The sequence below is a fragment of the Saccopteryx bilineata genome, chromosome 1, assembly GCF_036850765.1.
Source record: "Saccopteryx bilineata isolate mSacBil1 chromosome 1, mSacBil1_pri_phased_curated, whole genome shotgun sequence".
Lineage (NCBI taxonomy): Eukaryota > Metazoa > Chordata > Mammalia > Chiroptera > Emballonuridae > Saccopteryx > Saccopteryx bilineata.
This window is the reverse complement of record NC_089490.1, coordinates 143,017,715-143,045,252: the sequence shown is the minus strand read 5'-3', so window position 1 is coordinate 143,045,252 and position 27,538 is coordinate 143,017,715. Positions and strand designations below refer to the sequence as shown.

Here is a 27,538-nt window from a genome sequence, read left to right as displayed (position 1 = left end):
AAAGAGTCAAGTTCATTTGCACTATTCATAGAATAGGTCCTTTCCATCCTTTGACAACTCTACCCCAATTACAGAAGAATTACTCAACTTCATGGAATTGTACTTCCTATTCTTTCACCAGATAGGGATTTGGGGAGGGAGAGAATACTGACATCATACACACAACTTGGTGTAGCATGTTCATAGTCTCTTTTTTTTTTTTTTTTACAGAGGCAAAGATAGACAGGGACAGACAGACAGGAACGGAGAGAGATGAGAAGCATCAATCATCAGTTTCTCGTTGCGCCTTGCGACTTCTTAGTTGTTCGTTGATTGCTTTCTCATATGTGCCTTGACCGCGGGCCTTCAGCAGACCGAGTAACCCCTTGCTGGAGCCAGTGACCTTGGGTCCAAGCTGGTGAGCTTTGCTCAAGCCAGATGAGCCCGGGCTCAAGCTTGCGACCTCGGGGTCTCGAACCTGGGTTCTTCTGCATCCCAGTCCGACGCTCTATCCACTGCGCCACCACCTGGTCAGACAGCATGTTCATAGTCTTAAGCCCAGTGTATTATGCTGAAGAATGGTTTGTACTCCTTCAGTCTGCAGGTTCAAGAGCATGAACAAATGTCCCACAGCAGAGAGCAGGTGCTAAGCCATTCAAAGGACCACAGCTATACTCTTAAGTCAACCCAATATCCAACACCACCAATGATCACGCTGGCTAGCGACCCATTGGATTACCTTCTGCAGCGAAGACTCCAGGCTGATATCAAATACTGGGACAGGCCCTGGCCGGTTGGCTCAGTGGTAGAGCGTCGGCCTGGTGTGCAGAAGTCCCGGGTTCGATTCCCAGCCAGGGCACACAGGAGAAGCGCCCATCTGCTTCTCCACCCCTCCCCCTCTCCTTCCTCTCTGTCTCTCTCTTCCCCTCCCACAGCGAGGCTCCATTGGCGCAAAGATGGCCCGGGCACTGGGGATGGCTCCTTGGCCTCTGCCCCAGGTGCTAGATTGGCTCTGGTCGCGACAGAGCGACGCCCCAGAGGGGCAGAGCATCGCCCCCTCGTGGGCGTGCCGGGTGGATCCCGGTCGGGCGCATGCGGGAGTCTGTCTGACTGTCTCTCCCCATTTCCAGCTTCAGAAAAATACAAAAAAAAAAAAAAGAAAAATACTGGGACAATTTTAGAACTGTGGCAGCTTCAGTGAAGAGCCCAGAATACAAATCTTCTTCCACCTGCAGCCACTGCAGTAGGTCTATTATGGCACATTAGAGGACAAGCTGAGAAAAGGGTACACAGGGGTCCTGGTCAGGTTTGTACCACTGCTGACACACAGGTTACTTGAGGGCTCTGTAAAAACTAGAAGATTTTGGCCCTGGCCGGTTGGCTCAGCGGTGGAGCATCGGCCTGGCGTGCGGGGGACCCGGGTTCGATTCCCAGCCAGGGCACATAGGAGAAGCGCCCATTTGCTTCTCCACCCCCCCCTCCTTCCTCTCTGTCTCTCTCTTCCCCTCCCGCAGCCGAGGCTCCATTGGAGCAAGGATGGCCCAGGCGCTGGGGATGGCTCCTTGGCCTCTGCCCCAGGCGCTAGAGTGGCTCTGGTTGCGGCAGAGCGACGTCCGGGAGGGACAGAGCATCGCCCCCTGGTGGGCAGAGCATCACCCCTGGTGGGCGTGCCGGGTGGATCCTGGTCGGGCGCATGCGGGAGTCTGTCTGACTTCTCCCCGTTTCCAGCTTCAGAAAAATACAAAAAAAAACCTGGAAGATTTTTACAAGGACAAATCAAAAAGGGTGCTCCACACTGTTTCTGCTTCATAAATTTGCAAATGTCTGAAAAAACAATGCATACAAAAAGGAAGGTCTTCACAACCACAAAGAGCCTTCCCCCCCCCCCCCACTAAAACTGTTTTATTTATTCATTTTACAGAAGTGGGGAGAGAGAGAGAGAGAGAGAGAGAGAAAGAGAAAGGGGAAGGTGCAGAAAGCATCAACTCCCACATGTGCCTTGATGGGGCAAGTCTGGGGTTTTGAACAGGAGACCTCAGCATTCCAGGTCAATGCTTTATCCACTGTGCCACCACAGGTCAGGAACCACAAAAAGCCTTTTAACAAACACAAGAAATTTCTCATTCTCAAAGTAAAATCCAGTTAATTCACGCTGCTCACAAAAATTAGGGGATATTTTATCACTTCATATTCATTTTGAAAATATCCCCTAGCCTGACACTGTGGTGGCGCAGTGGATAAAATGTCCACCTGGACCTCTGAAGTCACTGGTTTGAAATCCTGGGCTTGAGCAGTCAAGGCACATATGGGAGTTGATGCTTCCTGCTCCTCCCCCCTTCTCTTCCCTATCAAAAATGAATAAATTTTTTTAAATTTTTTTAAATTTTATTTATTCATTTTAGAGAGGAGAGAGAGAGACAGGGGTGAGGAGCTGGAAGCATCAACTCCCATATGTGCCTTGACCAGGCAAGCCCAGGGTTTCGAACCAGTGACCTCAGCATTTCCAGGTCAACGCTTTATCCACTGCGCCACTACAAGTCAGGCAATAAAATTTTTTAAAAAGAAAATATCCCCTAATTTTTGTGAGCAGTATATTTTCGTACATGCTCCTTGGGTGGGGTTTACGGTTCTAAACTCCCTCCCATAAAAGCTGTTCAATATTCACACATAAGCATTTTTCTGGAGAAAGAATCCACAGTATTCATCACATCCTCAAAGAGACAGACCTCTGGTGGCACAGTGGATAAAGCATCAACCTGGAACACTGAGGTTGCCAGTTCAAAGCCCTGGGCTTGCCCAGTCAAGGAACATATGAGAATCAACTACTATATGAGTTGATGCTTTCCGCTCCCCCAACCCACCCCCCCTTTCTCTCTTTCTCTAAAATTTAATAAAATCTTTTTTAAAAGAGAGGAGGGCTAGTCTCATCCCTGGTCAGAGGATCCTCAATTATTCTGAGCCCCTTAAAAGACTAAATAAAGCCAACAGCAAAAACTGTCTGTAAGGCCAGTATCCACAGCCACCATCACAGCCACCTGGCCATGCAGGTTCACACTGGATTTAGATAGACAGTAATGAAACAACAGAGCCATGAACTGGTGGGTCATTATCTTTAATCCTAGCTTGCACCCAGCGGCAAGTAAAAACATACACTGGGCTCCAAAATCCACTCATTCAGCACTCACAAAGCTACTGACTTATCCGAGTTTCCTAGAATCAAAGGTGTCTACCTAAACAGCCTCATTCTCCTTTGAACCCCATCTTTCTCTCTGCACAAACTCTGCACTAACTGGCTTCTCCTTTAGCACTCCACCATCTTGGCTGTTTCTCCTGGCCTCCTCCACGTGGCCTTTCTCTGCTCTGCTCTCTTTTTAATGCTAATCTCAGGAACTGATAGAGAGTAAGCCCCTGGTCTGCCCCAATTTATAGTGTAGAAATCAAAACCTTTAATCCAATATACAAATAGGGAAGTCTCGCCTGACCTGTGGTGGCGCAGTGGATAAAGCATCTACCTGGAAATGCTGAGGTCGCCGGTTCGAAACCCTGGGCTTGCCTGGTCAAGGCACATATGGGAGTTGATGCTTCCAGCTCCTCCCCCTTCTCTCTCTCTGTATCTCCTCTCTCTCTCTGTCTCTCCTCTCTAAAATTAATAAATAAAAATTAAAAAAAACAAAAAAACAAATAGGGAAGTCTCTAATACAAAGTCACTTATCTGAGGCATGATGGGATTCCTCACGAAACTGCACCACCCTACATCAAAAAGGGTGGGAAAAGCCCTGGCCGGTTGGCTCAGCGGTGGAGCGTCGGCCTGGCGTGCGGGGGACCCGGGTTCGATTCCCGGCCAGGGCACACAGGAGAAGCGCCCATTTGCTTCTCCACCCCCACCCCCCCTTCCTCTCTCTCTATTCCCCTCCCGCAGCCAAGGCTCCATTGGAGCAAAGATGGCCCGGGCCCTGGGGATGGCTCCTTGGCCTCTGCCCCAGGCGCTAGAGTGGCTCTTGTCGCGGCACAGCGACGCCCCGGAAGGGCAGAGCGTCGCCCCTGGTGGGCGTGCCGGGTGGATCCCGGTCTGGCGCATGCGAGAGTCTGTCTGACTGTCTCTCCCCGTTTCCAGCTTCAGAAAATACAAAAATACAAAAAAAAAAAAAAAAAAGGGTGGGAAAGGCTTAAGCCCTAAAACCAAGCCCCAGGCTACAAGGATCCTGCCAGCCCACAACCCACCCCCAACACACATTAATACAATCATGCCCATCCCAAGCAATCACCTGGGCGCAAGGCTTCCACGTGGCAGCGCCATCTTTAACAAAGTGAGCATACTATATTTTATCTGCCCAACATTGTCGGAAAATGATTACTCTAGCAGCGCTTATTAACACTTGTTTTTGATTATTGAAACTAAGCAGCTTTCTATAATATTAGAGGAATGCCAACTAGCAGACTTTAAAAGAACCTAAGTATAGAAACAGCTTAGCATATGGCAAAATGACAGTACTTTTTGCAGGCATGGACAAAGATGAATCCAGTCTACTGAAATGTTCTCCCTTAAAATTTCATTCATGGAAGCATTTACTGAAATTTATCTAGCCAGTCTCTTATCTGAGTCTTACTCTGTGCTGCTGCTTCCTCTTTTTTATTTTTTTTAGAGGGGGGGGGGAGGGAGGGAGGACGGGAAGAGAAACTCTTAATTGCAGCATCAGTTGTTCATTGATTGCTTCTCGTACATGGTGGTGGAGGACGGGCTCCAGCCAAGTCAATGACCCCTTGCTTAAGCCATGGGTGTCTATGATCCCACACTCAAACCAATGACTCTGTGTTCAAGCCAGATGAGCCCACGCTCAAGCTGGCGACCTCGGGGTTTCGAACCTGGGTCCTCAGTGTCCCAGGTCGACACTTTATCCACCGCGCAACCACCTGTACAGGCACCCTGGGCATCTTGATGGTCTTAGCCTATCTTACCTCTCCTGAGGGCTGTTCTTATGGCCAAACTGGGCCCTTTCACTGGTAGCCCGAGCTCTCTCACCCACCCAAGAGACTCTTGAAACTTGGCGTGACTTCTCCCAGGGCCTCCATAGCAGCACCTTCTATAGCTGGAATCTAGGAAAATAAACCATGTCTTTCATTTATTCCTCTTCCACAGGATTAGAAATACGCACATTCTTAACCATATTCATTTTACCCTTTTCTTGAGTAACTTAGTCTAAGCTGGCTTCAACTAATTCTGATTCATCATCCTAGTATGAAAAATTACTTTCTTTAAGCCATCCAAATTTTCTTGCTTCAAGTTAGGGGGTACACTTTACTTCTACAATAAAAAACAGCCTGACCAGGCGGTGGCGCAGTGGATAGAGCCTCGGACTGGGATGCAGAGGACCCAGGTTCGAGACCCCGAGGTCTCCAGCTTGAACGCGGCTCATGTGGTTTGAGCAAAAGCCCACCAGCTTGAACCCAAGGTTACTGGCTCCAGCAAGGGGTTGCTCTGTCTGCTGAAGGTCCGCGGTCAAGGCACATAAGAGAAAGCAATCAATGAACAACTAAGGTGTTGCAACGTGCAATGAAAAACTAATGATTGATGCTTCTCATCTCTCTCCGTTCCTGTCTGTCTGTCCCTGTCTATCCCTCTCTCTGACTCATTGTCTCTGTTAAAAACAAAACAAAACAAAACAAAAAACAAAAAAACAGATGATCAAGCCCTGGCCAGTTGGCTCAGCGGTAGAGCGTCGGCCTGGCATGTGGAAGTCCTAGGTTCAATTCCCAGCCAGGGCACACAGGAGAAGCACCCAACTGCCTTACCACTCTTCCCCTCTCCTTCCTCTCTGTCTCTCTCTTCCTCTCCCGCAGCCAAGGCTCCACTGAAGCAAAGTTGGCCTGGGCACTGAGGATAGCTCCATGGCCTCCGACTCAGGTGCTAGAATGGCTCTGGCCGCAACAGAGCAACGCCCCAGATGGGCAGAGCATCAACCCCTGGTGGGCATGCCAGGTGGATCCTGCCAGGCACATGAGGGAGTCTGACTGCCTCACTGCTTCTAACTTCGGAAAAATACAAAAACAAATGGTTCAATAAAATATTCCATTTAGCCTGACCTGTAGTGGCATAGTCAACAGAACATCAACCTGGAACACTGAGGTTGCCAACGTGAGCCTGAGGTCAGTGGTCTAATCCATAGCGAAGGCACATATAAGAAAAAAATCAACACACAACTGGCCTGACCAGGCGGTGGTGCAGTGGATAGAGCATCAGACTGGGATGTGGAGGACCCAGGTTCGAGACCCTGAGGTCGCCAGCTTGAGCCCAAGGTCGCTGGCTCAAGCAAGGGGTCACTCGGTCTGCTGTAGCCCCGTCAGGCACATATGAGAAATCAATCAATGAACAACTAAAGAGCCGCAACGAAGAATTGATGTTTCTCATCTCTCTCCCTTCCTGTCTGTCTGTCCCTATTTGTCCCTCTCTCTGACTCTCTCTCTCTGCCCCACACACACAAAAAAATCAACACACAATTAAGTGAAGCAACAAGCTGATGCTTCTCTCTCCCTCCCTCCATCAACAACAAAAAAACCCTTACAACCCCCCTCCCAAAAGTATCCCATCTAGCATGTCTCATTATGAGCAAGATGCTACTATAGAGGTACTGGCGGGGAGAGGGAGGGTAGAGATAGGCTACAGGTGCCATGTTTGAGGAAAGGTGGCATTCCATCCTGCACATGATCTGAGCCAGCTTCTCCTGCCATCACAGAGCACTACTGAGGAATACGTATTCTTTTCTTTTTCTAGAGAGAGAGAAAGTGAGAGGGATGGACAGGAAGGAAGAGAGATGAGAAGCATCAACTTGTAGTTGAGGCACCTTAGTTGTTTATTGATTGCTTTCTCATACATGCCTTGACTGGGAGGGCTCCAGCCAAGCCATTAACCCCTTACTCAAGCTAGCAACTTTGGGCTCAAGCCAGCGACCTTGGGGTTTTAAATCTGGGTCCCCAGCATCCCAGGTAGACCCTCTATACACTGTGCTACCACCTGGTCAGGCAGGAATACTCATTCTTGACCTTGAGATCAGGATATCAAAAACAGAACAAGTTCTGATGTCCCTGTTGGAGTCCTGGATTCAGCTGTGCCGGAGCTCCACTCCAGACTTCTTGACACATCAGTCAACTTGACACATCAGTCAACAAATTTCCTCTTGTTGTAAGTAGTTTTATGCTTGTTATTTATACCAGAGAAACCTATTCAATACAGCCATTTCCTAAAAGACATTTTTTGTGTGTGTGAGAGAAAGAGACAGGAAGGGAGAGAGATGAGAAGCATCAATTCATAGTTGCGGCACATTAGTTTGTTTGTGGATTGCTTTCTCATATGTGCCTTGCTGGGGAAGGGTGTCAGCGGCCCCTTGTTCAAGCCAGTGACTTTGGGCTTCAAGCCAGAGACCATGGGGTCATGTCTAGGATCCCACGCTCAAGCAGGCGAGCCCTCACTCAAGTCGGTAACCTTGGGGTTTTGAACCTGGGTCCTCAGCATCCCAGGCCAATGCTCTATCCACTGCACCACTGCCTGGTTAGGCAGGCTATTTACTCCTTGTTTTACCTGTTGCAAACTACTGAGAACCTCCACCACTACATACTTTCTCACCTTCGCCACACCTCTCTCACTCCCCAGAGCTTCTAGTAAACAGCGGGTACAAGTAAAAAAATAAACTAAAAATCAGTGCAGTTCACCTGCTACGAGAAAGCATATTCAAGAAGGTCACTCTTAGGCAGGTGATGAAGAAATAAATAGACTGCAAAATGGCAAAATAAAGAGGGAGGGAAATCAAAGTACCCACCTGAGTAATACCTAAAACAATGTTATTTCACACTGTTCTGACATGACCCGCAATAAGAAATGCAGTTTATCATATACACAATACATAAAATCAAAGTTTTTAAAAAGTACTCTTGAATGAATGACATCCTCTGACATTTCCTTTTTTTCCCTTATGTAACAACTGCAACCTACTGAATTCATTTCATTACCCATAGTTCAGAAAAAAGTGATTTTTCTCTTTTTTTCATGTCTAGAATGGGAATTGCTAGACCAAAGGATATGCATATTTGAAAACTTGTTACAAATTACTTTTCTAGATGAGTTCCATGGATTTGTTTCTCTGATCACAGCTTGACAGTATTTATAAGGGTGAGGGGGTGAGGTTTTTAACATCTCCCCCACCCTCAAATAACAATTACATAAAAGCAAAATGTTATCTTGAGTTTGTTCTGAGAAGTAGAAATGTCTGAAGATCTTGCTCTTCGACCTTTCTACTCTCTCCTGACCAGAGCTGGACTTTGTTTCCTGAATTCCTGACCATACACTAGTAGTTCAGTGTTAACCTAAATGCTCTGGCGATGGTGAGGAGGGCTTGAGTGGCCTCTTGTCCAATTCTGTAGCATTTTTTTCTGGCCTGCTGCAAAGACTGATACCACCAGTGCTGCACACTTACACACAGTTTGAATCCTGGCCCTGCTGTCTATTCTGTGACCTTCAGACTGTCACTCACCTTCTCCAAACTTCATTTACAAATTTTTCAGCTGAGGGTAAAATGAGGTGGTGCCCTCTCAGGGTTACTTGTTGTCATTGACCATGGCCAAGAACTGAAGTGGGGCCTGCCTGACCTGTGGTGGCACAGTGAATAATGCATTAACCTGGAAATGCTGAGGTCGCTGGTTCAAAACCCTGGGCTTGCCTGGTCAAGGCACATATGGAAGTTAATGCTTCCTGTTCCTCCCACCCTGCTCTCTTTCTCTTCTTTCTAAAATGAATAAATAAAATCTTTAAAAAAATGAATTGAAGTGGGATTAGGTACCTGGGTAAGAGTTGAGCTGCTGAGGGCCAACTCAGCACTAGCTAGCGCACTTAAGGAAAGTGCACTAGCTTACACCAAGATAAACTAGGTGCTTTTCAGGCCCCCTCTACGTGTGTCTTCCTCCAAGTGAGCTGTGAGTGGAGACCAGTGGAGGAGGTGATTTAAAGTGAGAGATGGAGTTGTTTTTAAGTGAGAATTTGTTTTTATCTGACAGGTTAAAGTGGTGATAATGGGGTTGGTAGAAGGAACATACTAAGAATTACTGTCTCTTAAAATCTAGATTCTAGCCCTGGCCGGTTGGCTCAGTGGTAGAGAGTCAGCCTGGCGTGCAGGAGTCCTGGGTTCAATTCCCGGCCAGGGCACACAGGAGAAGCACCCATCTGCTTCTCCACCCCTCCCCCTCTCCTTCCTCTCTGTCTCTCTTCTCCTCCTGCAGCCAAGGCTCCATTGGAGCAAAGTTGGCACGGGCGCTGAGGATGGCTCTATGGCCTTTGCCTCAGGCGCTAGAATGGCTCTGGTTGCAACAGAGCTACGCCCCAGATGGGCAGAGCATCGCCCCCTGGTGGGTATGCTGGGTGGATCCCAGTCGGGCACATGCAGGAGTCTGTCTGACTGCCTCCCCGTTTCCAAGTTCAGAAAAATACAAAAATAAAAATCTAGATTCTGGTTCAAGTTCTTAGAGCCCAAACCTATTATCCCATTTCACATATGAGAAACTGAGGATTGGGAGGTATGCAACTGGCCCAAGGCAGGTATAGTGTACTCCTTACAGCCCAGTTCCTTCTACTCCCAACCCCACCCGCACTAGCCTAGTTCCACATTCCATGTAGTTCTCCAGTTTCAATCCTCACAATAAAAATCTGCTCCCTAGCCTGACCAGCTGGTGGTACAGTGGATAAAGTACTGACCTGGGACACTGAGGACTCAGCTAAAAAACCCCAAGGTCACCAGCTTAAACCACAAGGTCACTGGTTTGAGCAAGGGGTCACTGGCTCAGTCCAGTCAAGGCACATATGGGAGTTGATGCTTCCTGCTCCTCCCCCCTTCTCTCTCTCTCTTCTCTAAAATGAATTTTAAAAAAATAACTTTAAAAAGTCATTGTGTAAATATCTTCTTGTCTTCCTTTGTACATAAGAGTTCAGAAACTAATGGCTGATATGGATTGGCCAATTACATATGAAGTCAGAATATTAAAAAGATGTGCTTTTTTGTAAATCAAGTTTTTATTAACATGAGATTCACAATAAGAAATGCTACCGCCTGACCGGACGGTGGCGCACTGGATAGAGCGTCTGACTGGGATGCAGAGGACGCAGGTTCAAAACCCTGAAGTCGCCAGCTTAAGTGCATGCTCATCTGGTTTGAGCAAGGCTCACTAGCTTGAGCCCAAGGTCGCTGGCTCAAGCAAGGGGTCACTCAGTCTGCTGTAGCCCCCCAGTCAAGGCACATATAAGAAGGCAATCAACGAACAACTAAGGTGCCACAACAAAGAGTTGATGCTTCTCATTTCTCTCCCTTCCTATCTGTCCCTCTCTGTCACAAAATAAATAAAATTAAAAAGAAAAAGAAATGCTACCAATACCTGTTTATTATAAACACTTCACTGCCCTCTTAAAACACTACCCAGGTCAGGGTTGAACCACAGCCTAGACCCACTCATCACCTTTCAAACTGCTAGGTGGGAAATATACAGTAGACAGTGCACAGAAGCAATTGCATGCCACTCTGCCTGGACTATTATAAATCTACTGCAGTTCCTAGAGAGCTTTATGTTATCTTAGTGAAAATTCGCATTTCTTAGTGATGGCCAGATAGCTCGGTTGGTTAAGTGTGGTCCCAATAGGAAAAGGTTGCAGTTTTGATCCCAGATCTGGGCACATAGAAGAACAGATTGATGTATATCTCTGTCTCTCTCCTTCCCTTTCTCTCTCTAAAATCAGTAAGTAAAGTTTAAAATACATAAAATTCCCATTTCTTGTACATTACTACTGACCAATTATGTCCCCTGTTAACAATATTTTATTAAGAGAAATTATTTGCAGTTGGTATTATGGACATGCCAAATTCTTGCTCAATTATCTCTCCAGTTTATTCACTCAGAATGTTTTAGGTGCCATTCTAGGCATTGAGGATACAATAGAGAATAAAAATAGGCAAAGCAAAGCAAACAAAACCCTGCTGTCATAGAAGTTACAGTCTAGTAAAAAATAAACAATTTAAGAAAATTGTATTTTTACAAACTCATGTCTCACGAATTAAATTTCAGCATGGATTTATGAAATGTTAGCAGCAGTTCTCAATGACAAGCTTTTCTTTTACAAATTTACCAGTAACATAAAAACATGATGTACTTCACAAGTTTATTCAAAATAAAAATCAAAACATTCTACATGCACATAATTTTGACAGACTATGACAGTGGATTGTCAGAAAATTTAACAGCCCAGTCTTCTTGAAATCACTGAGGCATCAAATGGTTCTTCCTTTAAATTAAGAAAAAAAAGCCTGACCAGGTGGTGGCGCAGTGGATAGAGCGTCGGACTGGGATGCGGAAGGACCCAGGTTCGAGACCCCGAGGTGGCCAGCTTGAGCGCGGGCTCATATGGCTTGAGCAAAGAGCTCACCAGCTTGGACCCAAGGTCGCTGGCTCCAGCAGGGGGTTACTCGGTCTGCTGAAGGCCCGCGGTCAAGGCACATGTGAGAAAGCAATCAATGAACAACTAAGAAGTCGCAACGCGCAACGAGAAACTGATGATTGATGCTTCTCATCTCTCTCCGTTCCTGTCTGTCTGTCCCTGTCTATCTCTGCCTCTGTAAAAATAAATAAATAAATAAATAATTTAAAAAAAAAAAAGCCTTTAAATTAAGAAAAAAAGAAGCCTCCACAATCTCCTCCTAATCTGTAAATCTCAAGGTAGTCAATAAAATGAAAGTATTCCCCCCCTCCAAAAGTAAAAGCACAATTTAGCACAAAGATCACAACTGGCTCAAAAAGGTAACTTTTGGAAACAATGTCTAAGACTTACTAATTTTACTTCACAGCTTGAGCCCTTCCTTAGATACTATGTTTCCTACCAAGATGAGGGGAATAGGGGATGCACTTTGCCTCAGATGTGGCTTTTCCTTCTCTATTTGGTCAAAGGAAAACAGGAGACTTTTATTTGCCCCAGGTTGAAGCTTTTGGAGAGAAAGGTTTGGTTATCTACAATGCCTAACTGGAAAAAACCCCTACCCAAATTAAACAAAAAAGTTTTACTAAATTAATGGCAAGATAATAAAACTGCCATCCTAAACCTTCTTGAAATTGAAAGCATATTCATAAATACTGTAGAGTAATTCCCAAGACTCACAAGGAACCTGACAGCCTCATTCATGAAAATCTCCCAACCATTATAGCACTAAAGAGCCACTGGCTTAGAGGTACACTGAAACTGGGTTTTTGTAAATATGGTCGGCTAGAGCCCTCTCAAAGGTAAGCGAAGACACTTCAACTCTTATGAGGCACAGGCTCTAAGGGGTCATTTCTTGCACCCAATATACTGGTAAATATGAATCGAATGACCAAGACCATCATAAAACCCCACCAAGTTCTAAGAATTATTAAATGAGTTAATAGCTAAATAAAAACACTTCAAATAACAATGCGTGGTCTTGAATAAAAGAAAGGTCAGCCAGCCACACAGCAAAAGCACATGACTCAGCCACCGACCCGAACACTGTCCACTAAATCAAAGTGGGATTTCCCATTTTCGTCCAAGGCCAGGCCTTGGGGACGTCTCAGGCGGGTAAAGCTGTGCTATTTCCGTTTTGTTCTATATTTTTTTGGAAGAATTATTTCATTTCGCTGAATCACAACTTCATTAAATCCTCATCCCAAACCACCACCTCGCACAACAAGGCAAGGACGACAAGCACCGATCGAGCAAAACAAAGCGCCCAGCGAGAGGCTGCCAGGCTAGGAGAAGTTGGGTAAAGGGGTCCAAGCTAGCCCCCATAGCAGGCGTGCAGCGGTAGACTCCTCCTAGGGAACAGCCGCGTTCCTGCAGAGCTCCTAGGACACTCGGGAAGGTGAGGAAACGAGGAAGGGGGCGCGCTGCCCTAGGCCGGGCAGAAAGATCAAGACGCCGAGGTGGCGAAAGAGCGCGCAAGGCCCAGCCCACGTGAGCTGAAGCCGAGCCCGCCCCGGGGACTGCGGCGCCGCGGCCACCACGCCGGGACCGGACTTACCCTGGCCGGGTGAGCCGCGGGCCCCGCAGCGACCGCTTCCTCCTCCTCCTCCTCCTCCTCCTCCTCACTTCACAAAATGGCGGCGGCAGGAAGTGCCGGGCTACTCGGCCCGCCCCCCCGGCGGCCCCCGGCCGGCCGGCCGGCCGCCCCGCCCGCGCCCCGCGCCTTCGCCCAGCTGGCCAACTCGAACACGGGGCGGCGGCGCCAACGACCCAGCGAGCAAGCGGTCCGATGCCCTGACGCCAGCGGCGCAAGCAACCCCGGCACGAGTGGCGCGGGGACGCGGGAGGCCCACAGGCCCGAGCCCGCGTCGCCCCAACCTCACCACCCTCGCGCAGCGCCGACGGCGTCGGAGCTGGCGCAGTGGCCCCGTTACGCAATGCAGGTGACGCGGGCCGCTCAGTGAGCCCTCGCCGGCCGCCCCGCGCCGCCTGCCGCCCTAAAGGGCACCGGTCCTCACCTGAGACGCTAGGCCGCACGCCGCCTCCGCTGGCCGCCGCAGCCTCCTCCCCGGGTTACTTTGCAGCGCCGGTGCCCACCCGTCGCTCCGCCACACTCACTGGCCCTACTCGCCGGGGCAACCGCCACCTTCACAGCCACGGCTTCAGCTCCTCGGCTGCGGGAGAGCAGAACAAACAGCCCGGCCGCCGCCGCCGCCGCCGCCGCCAGCGCACTGACGTCACCGCGTACGCTGCGCGCGCGGTCCAGCGTCGCCGCCGCCCGGCGTGCGCGCCCCCAAGACCGCCCCAGGCGCGAGCGAGCTCCGGGAAGCCCGACACTGCGAAGTGCTAGATGGATATGTGGAGCTGCGAGGCACCTTTTAGAACGAGCAAGGGAACTCTTCAACTAGAGGGCAGAGACTCCCGAAGACCGAGGGAGGGGGTTGAGGGGACCTCGCTCACCGAGGACGAAGATTCTTCAGACTGAGGGAGGGGAACGAGAGGAGACTGAAGGCTGCGCTTCAGGAGAAAGATCTGAAGTCAGAGAGAGGTCCAGAATTTAAGAAGGGTCAGATGATCAGTCCTCAAAGAGGAAGGCGGGTGAGGAGAGACATCTGTCTTAAGGGAACCTGTCTCCTCGGAGGGGAGCCTGAAGGGTGTGGGAGGAGTTGGGAGGTGCTGAGCCGCTAAGGCTAGAGAGCAGCGCCGGGGGCGCCGGCAGGTGAGGGAGAGTTGAGGACGTTGTCAACAAGGCCGAGGTGACGGCTTTCTTAGCTAGCTAGTACTCGCCTTCTCTCCCTTTTCTCTTTTTTCTTCCTCTCCCCTCTCTCTTAAAGTCAATAAATAAAATCATTAAAAAATTTTTTTTGGATGAAAAAAAAAAGCCTGACCCGTGGTGCCACAGTAGATAAAACCTCGACCTGGAACGCTGAGGTCGCCAGCTGGAAACCCTGGGCTTGCCTGGTCAAGGCACATATGAAAAGGAATTATTACGAGTTGGTACTTCCTGCTCCTTCCTCTCTCTCTCTCTCTCTCTCTCTCTCTCTCCCCTTTCTAAAAATCAAGTAAAATCTAAAAAAAAGAACAAACCATTTTTGAAGATGTAGACTGGAAGGTGCTGGACTCTGGGCCTAGGGCACTCTCCTTCCAGTTGTCCCCCAGTTCACCTCCTGGTCCTCAAGACTCAAACCACAAATCAGCTCCATTAAATAAGAAGATTAAGTTTAGGTCACTTGCAGCTTAAAATGATGGTTTTGTGAAATTTTTCAAAGGAAAAACATAACCTCCTTTCCCTTTTGTTCTTATCTTTACTCTTGGCATTTTTAGCCCCATCTTTTAAAAATAGGAGACTCAAGTTATTCTAAAAATTCTAGATAATGAAAATTTTTCTTGATTGCACCTTTTTTCAGAATATACTAGGATAGTTTTATGTCTATCAGGGTGGGTTTTTTTGTTTTTTCTTAAAAAGAGAGCCTGACCTGTGGTGGCGCAGTGGATAAAGCGTCAACCTGGAAATGCTGAGGTTGCTGGTTCAAAACCCTAGGCTTGCCTGGTCAAGGCACATATGGGAGTTGATGCTTCCTGCTCCTCCCCCTTCTCTTTCTCTCTCTCTCTCCCCTCTCTATAATGAATAAATATATTTTTTTTTTTTACAGAGACAGAGAATGAGTCAGAGAGAGAGATAGACAAGGACAGACAGACAGGAATGGAGAGAGATGAGAAGCATCAATCATTAGTTTTTCATTGCGCGTTGCAACACCTTAGTTGTTCATTGATTGCTTTCTCATATGTGCCTTGACCACGAGCCTTCAGCACACCAAGTAGCCCCTTGCTGGAGCCAGCGACCTTGGGTTCAAGCTGGTGGGCTTTTGCTCAAACCAGATGAGCCCGCGCTCAAGCTGGCGACCTCGGGTTCTCGAACCTGGGTCCTCTGCATCCCAGTCCGATGCTCTATCCACTGCGCCACTGCCTGGTCAGGCTAAATAAAATCTTTATAAAAAAAAAGAGAGAGAGGGATAGATAGGGACAGACAGGAACGGAGAGAGATGAGAAGCATCAATCATCAGTTTTTTGTTGCGACACCTTAGTTGTTCATTGATTGCTTTCTCATATATGCCTTGACCTCGGGCCTTCAGCAGACTGAGTAACCCCTTGTTCAAGCCAGCGACCTTGGGTCTAAGCTGGTGAGCTTTTTACTCAAGCCAGATAAGTCCACACTCAAGCTGGCGACCTCGGGGTCTCGAACCTGGGTCTTCCACATCCCAGTCTGGCACTCTATCCACTGCGCCACCGCCTGGTCAGGCTCTATCATGGTGTTTGCTCACTCTTCACCGAAGGCATCATACATCACTGATGAGTCTTCACCACAGTAAAGACTTCATTTTATCCTTTAACAAAGCATGAGATAAATTATTAGGTGTAAAAAATAAAGGCAGTAATAGTAATTGGTTCATTTGTAAGCTTTCTTCTAATTCTGTATTACAGAATACTGAAATTTGTGAATATCTTCTGGCCCCTAAATTTGCACACTGGACTATTTGCAGAAGGTGGTTGGAAATAGGAAAAGAATAGGAAGGTACAAAGGGCTAAGTGAACATAAACAACTTTTTTACAATTTTCTTTTAAACAGAGACAGAGAGAGAAATGGAAGGACAGATAGGGACAAACGGGAAGGGAGAGAGATGAGAAGCATCAACTCTCCGTTGCAACACCTTGTTCATTGATTGCTTTCTCATATGTGCCTGTTGGGGAGGCTACAGCAGACCGAGTGACCCCTTGCTCAAGCCAGTGACCTTGGGCTCAAGATGGTGAGCCTTGCTCAAACCAGATGAGCCCACGCTCAAGCTGGTGACTTCAGTGTTTTGAACCTGGGTCCTCTGTGTCCCAGTCCAACACTCTACCCACTGTGCCACCACCTGGTCAGGCATGCAACAACTTTTTTTAAAAAAAGAAAAGATGCCCTGGCCGGTTGGCTCAGTGGTAGAGCGTCGGCCTGGCGTGCAGGAGTCCCGGGTTCGATTCCCAGCCAGGGCACACAGGAGAAGCACCCATCTGCTTCTCCATCCCTCCCCCATTCCTTCCTCTCTGTCTCTCTCTTCCCCTCCTGCGGCCAAGGCTCCATTGGAGCAAAGTTGCCTGGGCGCTGAGGATGGCTGTATGGCCTCTGCCTCAGGTGCTAGAATGGCTCTGGATGCAACAGAACAACGCCCCAGATGGGCAGAGCATCGCCCCCTGGTGGGCATGCTGGGTGGATCCCGGTTGGGCGCATGCGGGAGTCTGTCTGACTGCCTCCCCATTTCCAACTTCAGAAAAATACAAAAAAAAAAAAAAAATACCCAACAATAAAAAAAGAAAAGAAAATCAGAGCCCTGGCTGATTGGCTTAGCAGTAGAGCATCACCCCGGCATGTGGATGTCCTGGGTTAGATTCCTGGTCAGGGCACACAAGAGAAGTGACCATCTGCTTCTCCACCCCTCCCCCTCTCCCTTTCCTCTCTATTCCTCTCCTGCAGCCATAGCTCAATTGGTTTGAGTGCGTCTGCCCGGGTCCAAGGATGGCTCTGTGGAGCCTCTGCCTCCGATCCCAGTCCAGTGCATTTGGAAGTCTCTATCTCCTCTCCTGTCACTTAGAGAAGAAAAAAAAGAAAGAAAGAAAACCAGAATGTATCCATTTTAAGCTGCCTTAATTGTTGCATTATCCACTTAATTGTTGCAGACAATAAATGTCTTTGGAAGTAATTTGGAACTCCCAGTTTGCAAGTTAAACAATAAATTCTTTCCTTTGACTCTACAGTCAGTTTGTTTTAGACAAAACCATTAAGTATTTAGCTTGATTTTTACTGCACTCAACTGGAGGGCTTTTGGCTATTACTTGAAAGCAAATCCAACCTGAAGAGAATATATGGATGCTGTAAAAGAGTTCCAAAAGCTGTCTCCAAAAATCTTTTAGGATGTCTCATTCATTTTTTTCTTTTATAGTGCATAGTCTAACTCCTCACAGATAGCTCAAGGTCAGAAAACATTTATCCAGTTGAATCAGTTTAATAGTATCATTACTTAATGGTTCACAATTGGATAGCTCTTTTTCCCTTTTCCTTATTACTGTGTGTTCAATATTAAAACCCAGAAAGGATTAATAGAAACATTAAGAAATGAGCCTGATCTAATAGGAATTTTATCTAAGATTGTTTCTGTCTTTATGTATAATAATTTAAATTGAAAATTTCAAATAAAATGTGTTCTTTTGAAAAAAAAGAATGAAAGAAAGAAATGAGCCTGACCAGGCGGTGGCGCAATGGATAGAGCATCAGACTGGGATGCGGAAGGACCCAGGTTCGAGACCCCGAGGTCGCCAGCTTGAGCACAGGCTCATTTGGTTTGAGCAAAGCTCACCAGCTTGAACCCAAAGTCCCTGGCTCAAGGGTTACTCAGTCTGCTGAAGGCCCACAGTCAAGGCACATATGAGAAAGCAATCAATGAACAACTAAGGTGTCGCAATGAAAAACTAATAACTGATGCTTCTCATCTCTCTCCGTTCCTGTCTGTCTGTCCCTATCTATCCCTCTCTCTCTGTGTTAAAAAAAAAAGAAATGAAATATGAAGTAATATGCTAAGAGAGGAGAAACCAGAAGAATGCAGGAGAGAGCGGCCTGCAATGTCAGTGATCTTATGCTCAAGCCAGTGACCTTAGCATTTCGGACTGAAGGAGGAAGGGCTGACAGAAAGTTGAAAAGTGGGAAACCACAGCTGTGGTTCTAATTATCAGTTCTATGAAATAAACTTACAGCACCAGCAAGAATAGATTATATGAATAGTCAAGGACAAATGGTTTGAACCTCCTCTCATAACCGTCCTCTCCAAGAGACACAAAAATCATGTAGGTCTGCAAACAAATAAGTCAAAGAAATCAGGCAATTATCATGTGAAAGCTAAAGCTGAAAAGGTATATAAGAGGTAAGAAATCTAACTTCGGGGAGCTCGTATTCTTGATACTACTATCCTCACATACTCTGCCAGCTATTGATAAATCTTACTTCCTCTATCAAGTTGTCTGGATGTCTGTTAGCCTCTGTTTACAGCTAATTCCTGCTACAATGCAATATAATTCTGACTGGTGTTATTTATTTATTTAGTTAGTTAGTTATTGTTTACAAGGACAGAGAGAGAGAGAGAGTCAGAGAGAGGGATAGACAGGGACAGACAGGAACAGAAAGAGATAAAAAGCATCAATCAGTTTTTCGTTGCGACACCTTAGTTGTTCATTGATTGCTTTCTCATATGTGCCTTGACCGTGGGCCTTCAGCAGACTGAGCAACCCCTTGCTCGAGCCAGCGACCTTGGGTCCAAGCTGGTGAGCTTTTGCTCAAACCAGATGAGCCCACGCTCAAGCTGGCAACCTCGGGGTCTCGAACCTGGGTCCTCTGCATCCCAGCCCAATGCTCTATCTACTGCACCACCACCTGGTCAGGCGGTGTTATTTATTTATTTATTTATTTTTAAATTTAATTTTTATTTATTCATTTTTAGAGAGGAGAGAGAGACAGGGGGGAGGAGCTGGAAGCATCAACTCCCATATGTGCCTTGACCAGGCAAGCCCAGGGTTTCAGCATTTCCAGGTTGATACTTTATCCACTGTGCCACCACAGGTCAGGCTATTTATTTTTAATAAAGTAATACATGAAACCATTTTAATTTTACAATATAAAATAATATGAAGGAAAAATAAAGCATCTTCCTGTCTTCCTTCCCCACCAGACTAACCACTTTGATGCATTTATACCTGTAGTGTCTGATAGCCACTGGCCACATGTGGCTATTGAGTGCTTGAATACAGCTGGCCCAAGTTGAGTTGTGCTGCAAGTGTAAAATACAGACTGCATTTCAAAGATTTAGTATGAAAAGACATGTAAAATATCTCATTATTGGCCCTGGCCAGTTGGCTCAGTAAATAGAGCATTGGCCTGGCCTATGGACACCCCAGGTTCAATTCCCGGTCTGGGCCCACATAAGAAGCAAGCACCTACTTCTCTTCCCCTCCTTCTCTCCCTTCTCTCTCTCTTCCTCTCTTGCAGCCAGTGAATTTGTTGGTTCTAGCATCAGCCTCAGGTTGCCTGGTGGATCCCAGTCTGCGCACATGTGAAAGTCTGTCTATCTCCTCTCCTCTCACTTAAGAAAAAAAAAAATCTCATTAACTTTTTTTTTTTGTATTTTTTTGTATTTTTCTGAAGTTGGAAATGGGGAGGTAGTCAGACAGACTCCCACATGCACTCGACCGGGATCCACCCGGCACGCCCACCAGAGGCGATGCTCTGCCCATCTGGGGCGTCGCTCTGTTGCAACCAGAGCCATTCTAGCGCCTGAGGCAGAGGCCACAGAGCCATCCTCAGCACCCGGGCCAACTTTGCTCCAATGGAGCCTTGGCTGCGGGAGGGGAAGAGAGAGACAGAGAGGAAGGAGAGGGGGAGGGGTGGAGAAGCAGATGGGCGCTTCTCCTGTGTACCCTGGCCAGGAATTGAACCCAGGACTTCTGCACGCCAGGCCAACGCTCTACCACTGAGCCAACCAGCCAGGGCTCATTAACTTTTTACATTGATTACATGTTGAAATAAGTTTTTGTGTATGAATTAAATAAAATATATTTTTAAATTTAAGTTTAACCTGTTTCTTTTTACTGTTTCATGTGTGGCTACTGGAAAATACAAAATTACATATGTGGCTTACAATATATTTCTACTGGCCAGCACTGGTCTAGACTTTTTATGCAATAAATGTGTCTACATGTAGAAATAGTTGTGTTGTTATAAAACAAAGGGATCATTCTGTACCTGTTAATTTGTAACATGCTTTTTTTTTTCATTTAATACATCTTTTAAGTCATTACACATGGATACTTGCAGATCTACCTAATTGGGAGACAACCTATGCATATATAATAACTATTCTATTATGTGCCTTTAATTCATTTCCAATTTTTCCATCATAATCAGAATTACAATGAACATCCTTATACATTTCTCATTTTCTTTTTATACTTGTCAGGATTTTTCCAGGTTAAAAAAAATTAGTCTTGGCCCTGGCCAGTTGCCTCAGTGGTAGAGCGTCGGCCTGGCGTGCAGAAGTCCTGGGTTCGATTCCTGGCCAGGGCACAGAGGAGAGGCGCCCATCTGCTTCTCCACCCCTCCCCCTCTCCTTCCTCTCTGTCTCTCTCTTCCCCTCCTGCAGCCAAGGCTCCATTGGAGCAAAGATGGCCCGGGCGCTGGGGATGGCTCCTTGGCCTCTGCCCCAGGCGCTAGAGTGGCTCTGGTCATGACAGAGCGATGCCCCGGAGGGGCAGAGCGTTGCCCTCTGGTGGGCGTGCCGGGTGGATCCCGGTCGGGCGCATGCGGGAGTCTGTCTGACTGCCTCCCTGTTTCCAACTTCAGAAAAATACAAAAAAATTAAAATTAGTCTTGGCCCTGGCCAGTTGGCTCAGCGGTAGAGTGTCGGCCTGGTGTGCAGGAGTCCCGGGTTCGATTTCCGGCCAGGGCACACAGGAGAAGTGCCCATCTGCTTCTCCACCCCTCCCCCTCTCCTTCCTCTGTCTCTCTCTTCCCCTCCTGCAGCCAAGGCTCCATTGGAGCAAAGATGGCCTGGGCACTGAGGATGGCTCTGTGGCCTCTGCCTCAGGCGCTAGAATGGCTCTGGATGCAACAGAGCGATGCCCCTGAGGGGCAGAGCATCGCCCCCTGGTGGGCATGCTGGTGGATCCCGGTCAGGCGCATGCAGGAGTCTGTCTGACTGCCTCCCCGTTTCCAGCTTCGGAAAAAAAAAAAAATGAAAAAAAAATTAGTCTTTTCTTAAAAGCAGGAATAAATCTATATAGCATAATCAGCTTTGGAAAAGCTAGAGGTATTTGATTTGTTATGGCCTGAATTCAGGCCCACTTTCCAGTGAGAATTTGCCCATGAGGTTACATTCTGGAATTTATAGTTTGGTCCTAGACATGGTGAATGACTCTCCCAAAATCACACATTTCAACTGTTTAGAATTCAGAACTCTTGACTATGAAGAATGCTGCATCTTTTTTCTAGCCCAGGAGTTGACAAGTTTTTTCTATTAAGAACCAATGCAGCCTGACCTGTGGTGGCGCAGTGGATAAAGCATCGACCTGGAATGCTGAGGTCGCTGGTTCAAAACCCTGGGCTTGCCCGGTCAAGGCACATATGGGAGTTGAAGCTTCCTGCTCCTCCCCCTTCTCTTTCTCTCTCTCTCTCTTTCTCCTCTAAAATGAATAAATAAATAAAGTAATTAAAAAATAAATAAATAATAAAATTTAAAAAAAAAAAGAACCAATGCAGTCGCCTGACCGGGCGGTGGCACAGTGGATAGAGCGTCGGACTGGGATGCCGAGGACCCAGGTTTGAGACCCCGAGGTCACCAGCTTGAGCGCGGGCTCATCTGGTTTGAGCAAAAAGCTCACCAGCTTGGACCCAGGGTCGCTAGTTCAAGCAAGGGGTTCCTCAGTCTGCTGAAGGCCCACAATCAAGGCACATATGAGAAAGCAATTAATGAACAACTAAAGTGTTGCAGCAAAAAACTAATAATTGATGCTTCTCATCTCTCTTTGTTCCTGTCTGTCTGTTCCTCTTACTGACTTTCTCTATGTCCCTGAAAAAAAAACAAAACACCAATAGTCAATATTTTAATTTTTATTTTTTTTTAATTTTATTCATTTTTAGAAAGGAGAGAGAGAGGGAGAGAGAGAGACAGAGGGGGGGGGGGGAGAGGAGAGAGAGACAGAAAGAGAGAAGGGGAGAGGAGCTGGAAGCATCAACTCCCATATGTGCCTTGACCAGGCAAGCCCAAGGTTTCAAACCGGCGACCTCAGCATTTCCAGGTAGATGCTTTATCCACTGCGCCACCACAGGTCAGGCAATAGTCAATATTTTAGACTTTGTGGGCCATACACTCTATATAACATTGCTAATCTTTATAGATCTGCCACTGTAGCGTGAAAGCAGTCATATTTAATATGTAAACAAATGGGTGTGGTTATTTTCCAGTAAAACTTTTTAATTTTATTTTATTTATTCATTTTGGAGGGTGGGGGAGAAAGAGAGAGAAGTGGGGAGGAGCAGGAAGCATCACTTCCCATATATGCCTTGACCAGGCAAACCTGGATTTTCGAACCAGTGACCTCAGCATTCCAGGTCGATGCTTTATCCACTGTGCTGCCACAGGTTAGGCTCCAGTAAAACCTTATGGGTACTAAAATTTATATTTCGCCTGAACTGTGGTGGCGTTGTGCGTAAAGCATCGACCTGGAATACTGACTGAGGTTGCCAATTCAAAACCCCAGATTTTCCCGGTCAAGGCACATATGAGAAGCAACTACGAGCGGATGTTTCCTACCTCTCTTTCTCCTCTCTCTAAAATACATAAATAAAATCTTTAAAAACAGCCTGACCTGTGGTGGCGCAGTGGATAAAGCATCGACCTGGAAATGCTGAGGTCGCCGGTTCGAAACCCTGGGCTTGCCTGGTCAAGGCACATATGGGAGTTGATGCTTCCAGCTCCTCCCCCCTTCTCTCTGTCTCTCCTCTCTCTCTCTCTCTGTCTCTCCCTCTCCTCTCTATAATGAATAAATAAATAAAAATTAAAAAAAAATCTTTAAAAACAAACAAGGAATTGTTGGGGCAAAAAAAGAATCATAATCCCCAAGTAAGTACAGTGTGTCCGTAAAGTCATGGTGCACTTTTGACCGGTCACAGGAAAGCAACAAAAGACGATAGAAATGTGAAATCTGCACAAAATAAAAGGAAACTCTCCCAGTTTCATACCTATTCAGTGCAGTTCGATGTGGGCTCACGCACAGATTTTTTAGGGCTCCTTAGGTAGCTATCCTGTATAGCCTTGTCACTGACTGATGGCCTACCAGAACGGGGTTTTTCCACCAAACTGCCAGTTTCCTTCAACTGCTTATCCCACCAAGTAATGTTATTCCTATGTGGTGGCGCTTCGTTATAAACGCGCCGATATTCACATTGCACTTTGGTCATGGATTCGAATTTAGCGAGCCACAGAACACACTGAACTTTCCTCTGTACTGTCCACATCTCGACTGGCATGGCCGTGGGCTGCTCTGCTGTATACACGGTGTTCCATCATCATCTGCGCATGCACACATGCTGCCACATCATCCTACAGATACTGGGAGGGTTTTCCTTTTATTTGGTGCAGATTTTACATTTCTATCGTCTTTTGTTGCTTTCCTGTGACTGGTCAAAAGTGCACCATGACTTTACGGACACACTGTATTTATGCATCAACATAGTGCCATTTTTTTTTTAATATTTTATTTTTAACTTTATTCAGTTTTTGTTTTTTTTAGAGAGAGAGAGAGAGAGAAGAGCAGAAAGGATCAACTCTCATATGTGCCTTGACCAGGCAAGCCCAGGGTTTTGAACCAGCGACCTCAGTGTTCCCAGGTCGACACTTTATGCACTGCGCCACCACAGGTCAGGCAACATAGTGCCATTTTAGCCTGACCAGGCGGTGGTGCAGTGGATAGAGCATCGATCTGGGATGCAGAGGACCCAGGTTTGAGATCCCAAGGTCACCAGCTTGAGCGCGGGTTCATCTGGCTTAAGCAAAAAGCTCACCAGCTTAGACCCAAGGTCGCTGGCTGGAGCAAGGGGTTGGTTACTCGGTCTGCTGAAGGCTCGCGGTCAAGGCACATATGAGAAAGCAATCAACAACTAAGGTGTTGCAACAAAAAACTATGATTGATGCTTCTCATCTCTCCATTCCTGTCTGTCCCTATCTATCCCTCTCTCTGACTCTCTCTCTGTCCCTGAAACAAAAAAACAAACAAAAAAACAACACATAGTGCCATTTTGCATAAACAAGCAAAAATGCATAATAAAAATAAAATTTAGATTTCATGTGAATTTCATAAATCACAAATATTTCTTTAGATTTATTTTCAAATATCATTATTAGCTGTACATAAACAGCAGTGCAGTCTAGGCAGTAGTTTGATGATCCCTACTCTAAAGTCTAAACAAATACAAATTTCTTTACCATTATATAGAAGCTATTCTGCTTGTAGTACTGTATTTTAAAAAATTAATAGCTTATTTTTATTTCTTTTTTTACAGAGACAGAGAGAGAGAGTCAGAGAGAGGGATAGATAGGGACAGATAGACAGGAATGGAGAGAGAAGAGAAGCATCAATCATTAGTTTTTCATTGCGACACCTTAGTTGTTCATTGATTGCTTTCTCATATGTGCCTTGACCACGGGCCTTCAGCAAACCAAGTAACTCCTTGCTCAAGCCAGCAACCTTGGGTCCAAGCTGGTGAGCTTTTGCTCAAACCAGATGAGCCTGTGCTCAAGCTGGCGACCTTAGGATCTCGAACCTGAGTCCTCAGCATCCCAGTCTGATGCTCTATCCACTGTGGCACCGCTTGGTCAGGCTAAAAAATTAATAGCTTTTTAAAGCAGTTTTAGATTTATATTAAAACTAAGAGGAGCTCTGGTCTGGTAGCTCAGTTGGTTAGAGCATTGCACTGATACACCAAGGTTGTGGGTTTGACTCCTGGTCAGGACACATAAAAGAAGCAACCAATGAATGCACAACTACATGGAATGACAAATCAATGTCTGTCTGTCTGTCTCTCTCTCTCCCTCCATCTTTCTCAAATAAGTTTAAAATATTTTTTAAGTGAGTGGAAAGGAAGAAAATACTCTTCACTTCCCCTCTCCCACTTTCCTCATTATTAGCATCTTGTGTCGTACATTTGTTACAGTTGATGAGCTAACATTTATACATTATTATGAACTAAAGTCCATAGTTTACATTAGATTCACTATTTGTGCTGTACATTCTATGGGCTTTGACAAATGTAGTGACATGTATTCAACATTATGCTTGTCAATTTTTAAAAAAATTTTTTTTTTTACAGACAGAGTCAGAGAGAGGGATAGACAGGGACAGACAGACAGGAACGAAGAGAGATGAGAAGCATCAATCATCAGTTTTTTGTTGTGCGTTGCGACACCTTAGTTGTTCACTGATTGCTTTCTCATATGTGCCTTGACCGTTGGCCTTCAGCAGACCGAGTAACCCCTTGCTGGAGCCAGTGACCTTGGGCTCAAGCTGGTGAGCTTTGCTCAAACCAGATGAGCCCGCGCTCAAGCTGGTGACCTCGGGGTCTCGAACCTGGGTCCTTCCTCATCCCAGTCCGACGCTCTATCCACTGCACCACCGCCTGGTCAGGCATATGCTTGTCAATTTAAAAAAAATTTTTTTAATTTATTCATTTTTAGAGAGGAGAGAGAGAGGGAGAGGGAGAGACAGAGAGGGAGAGAGAGGAGAGAGAGAGACAGAGAGAGAGAAGGGGGGAGGAGCAGGAAGCATCAACTGCCATATGTGCCTTGACCAGGCAAGCCCAGGGTTTCAAACCGGCGACCTCAGCATTTCCAGGTCGACACTTTATCCACTGCGCCACCACAGGTCAGGCCTATGCTTGTCAATTTTTAACTCAAACTAGCTAAGAACAAAAATAAATTTCAGGGCAAAGCATTATAATTCCATCAGCCATGAACAGGTACAAGATAGCCCTAAGGGTCATTTTAGTCTCTGCTACTCCATTAATTTGCATTTTGCAAAGTTTTGCTTAGTTTTGAAGTGTTTTCAAATATCATTCACTGTCACATTAAAAACAATGAGATTGCTGGAAGACCTCATAGAAGGTAAAATGAAGAGCCATGCAACTCTTCATAAGAAATAAGAAAAAAGGAAGCAATTTAAAACCAATGTTTTTGTCTGTGTGTGTGGCAGAGAGAGTCAGGGAGAGAGACAGATAGAGTCAGACAGACAGGAAGAGAGAGAGAGATGAGAAACATCAGTTCTTCATTGCGGCACCTTAGTTGTTCATTGATTGATTTCTCATATGTGCCTTGACCATGGGGCTACAGCAGACCAAGTAACCCCTTGCTCAAGCCAGCAACCTTGGGCTCAAGCTGGTGAGCCTTGCTCAAACCAGATGAACCCGTGCTCAAGCTGGCAACCTCAGGGTCTCGAACCTGGGTCCTCCACATCCCAGTCCAATGCTCTATCCACTGCACCACTGCCTGGTCAGGCTAAAACCAATTTTTAAAAAATTTTTCCAGACCCTGGCCGGTTGGCTCAGTGGTAGAGCATTAGCCCGGTGTGTGGAAGTCCTGGTTTTGATTCCCGACCAGGGCACACAGGAGAAGTGCCCATCTCTTCTCCATCCTTCTCCCTCTCCTTTCTATCTCATTCTTCCACTCCTGCAGCCAAGGCTCCATTGGAGCAAAGTTGGCCCGGGTGCTGAGGATGGTTTGATGGCCTCCACCTCAGGAGCTAGAATGGCTCCAGTTGCAATGGAGCAACGCTCCAGATGGGCAGAGCATTGCCCACTGATGGGCTTGCCAGGTGGATCCCAGTCGGGCACATGTGGGAGTCTCTCTGCCTCCCCACTTCTCACTTCAAAAAAATACAAAAAATCCTGACCTGTGGTGGCGCAGTGGATAAAGCATGGACCTGGAATGCCTAGGTGGCCGGTTTGAGACCCTGGGCTTGCCTGGTCAGGTACATATGGGAGTTGATGCTTCCTGCTTCTCCCTCCTTCTCTCTTTCAGTCTCTTCTCTCTAAAAAAAAAAATGAATAAATTAAAAAATCTTTTTTAAAAAATACAAAAAAAAACCTTTTTTTCCCCTCATTAATTTGAGGGTTGGGGAGAGAGAGAGAGAGAGAGAGAGAGAAGCATCAACTCATTGTTCAACTTAGTTGTTCCATTTAGTTATGCACTTATTGCTTCTTTCGTATGTGCCCTAACTGGGGATCCAACCTGCAACCTTGGCATGCCGGGATGATGCTCTATCCTCTGAGCCACTCAGCCAGGGTAAGGAAGTGATGTTTTTAAAGTTTCAAAGTGGAGCCTGACCAGGCGGTGGCACAGTGGATAGAGTGTCGGACTGGGATGCAGAGGACCCTGGTTCGAGACCCCAAGGTTGCCAGCTTGAGCACGGGCTCATCTGGTTTGAGCAAAAGCCCAC

The 27,538-nt window shown here is 46.6% G+C and overlaps 1 protein-coding gene across 1 annotated transcript in view; it reads right to left on the bottom strand.

Moving 5' to 3' along the window:
* Nucleotides 1–13,709, bottom strand: part of BRD4 (bromodomain containing 4) — a 97,951-nt gene extending 84,242 nt beyond the window's left edge. The window contains exon 1 of the mRNA XM_066271323.1: nt 13,495–13,709. The gene's annotated coding sequence lies outside the window, so the exon portion shown is untranslated. The remainder of the gene's footprint in view (nt 1–13,494) is intronic.
* Nucleotides 13,710–27,538: the final 13,829 nt, after the last annotated feature.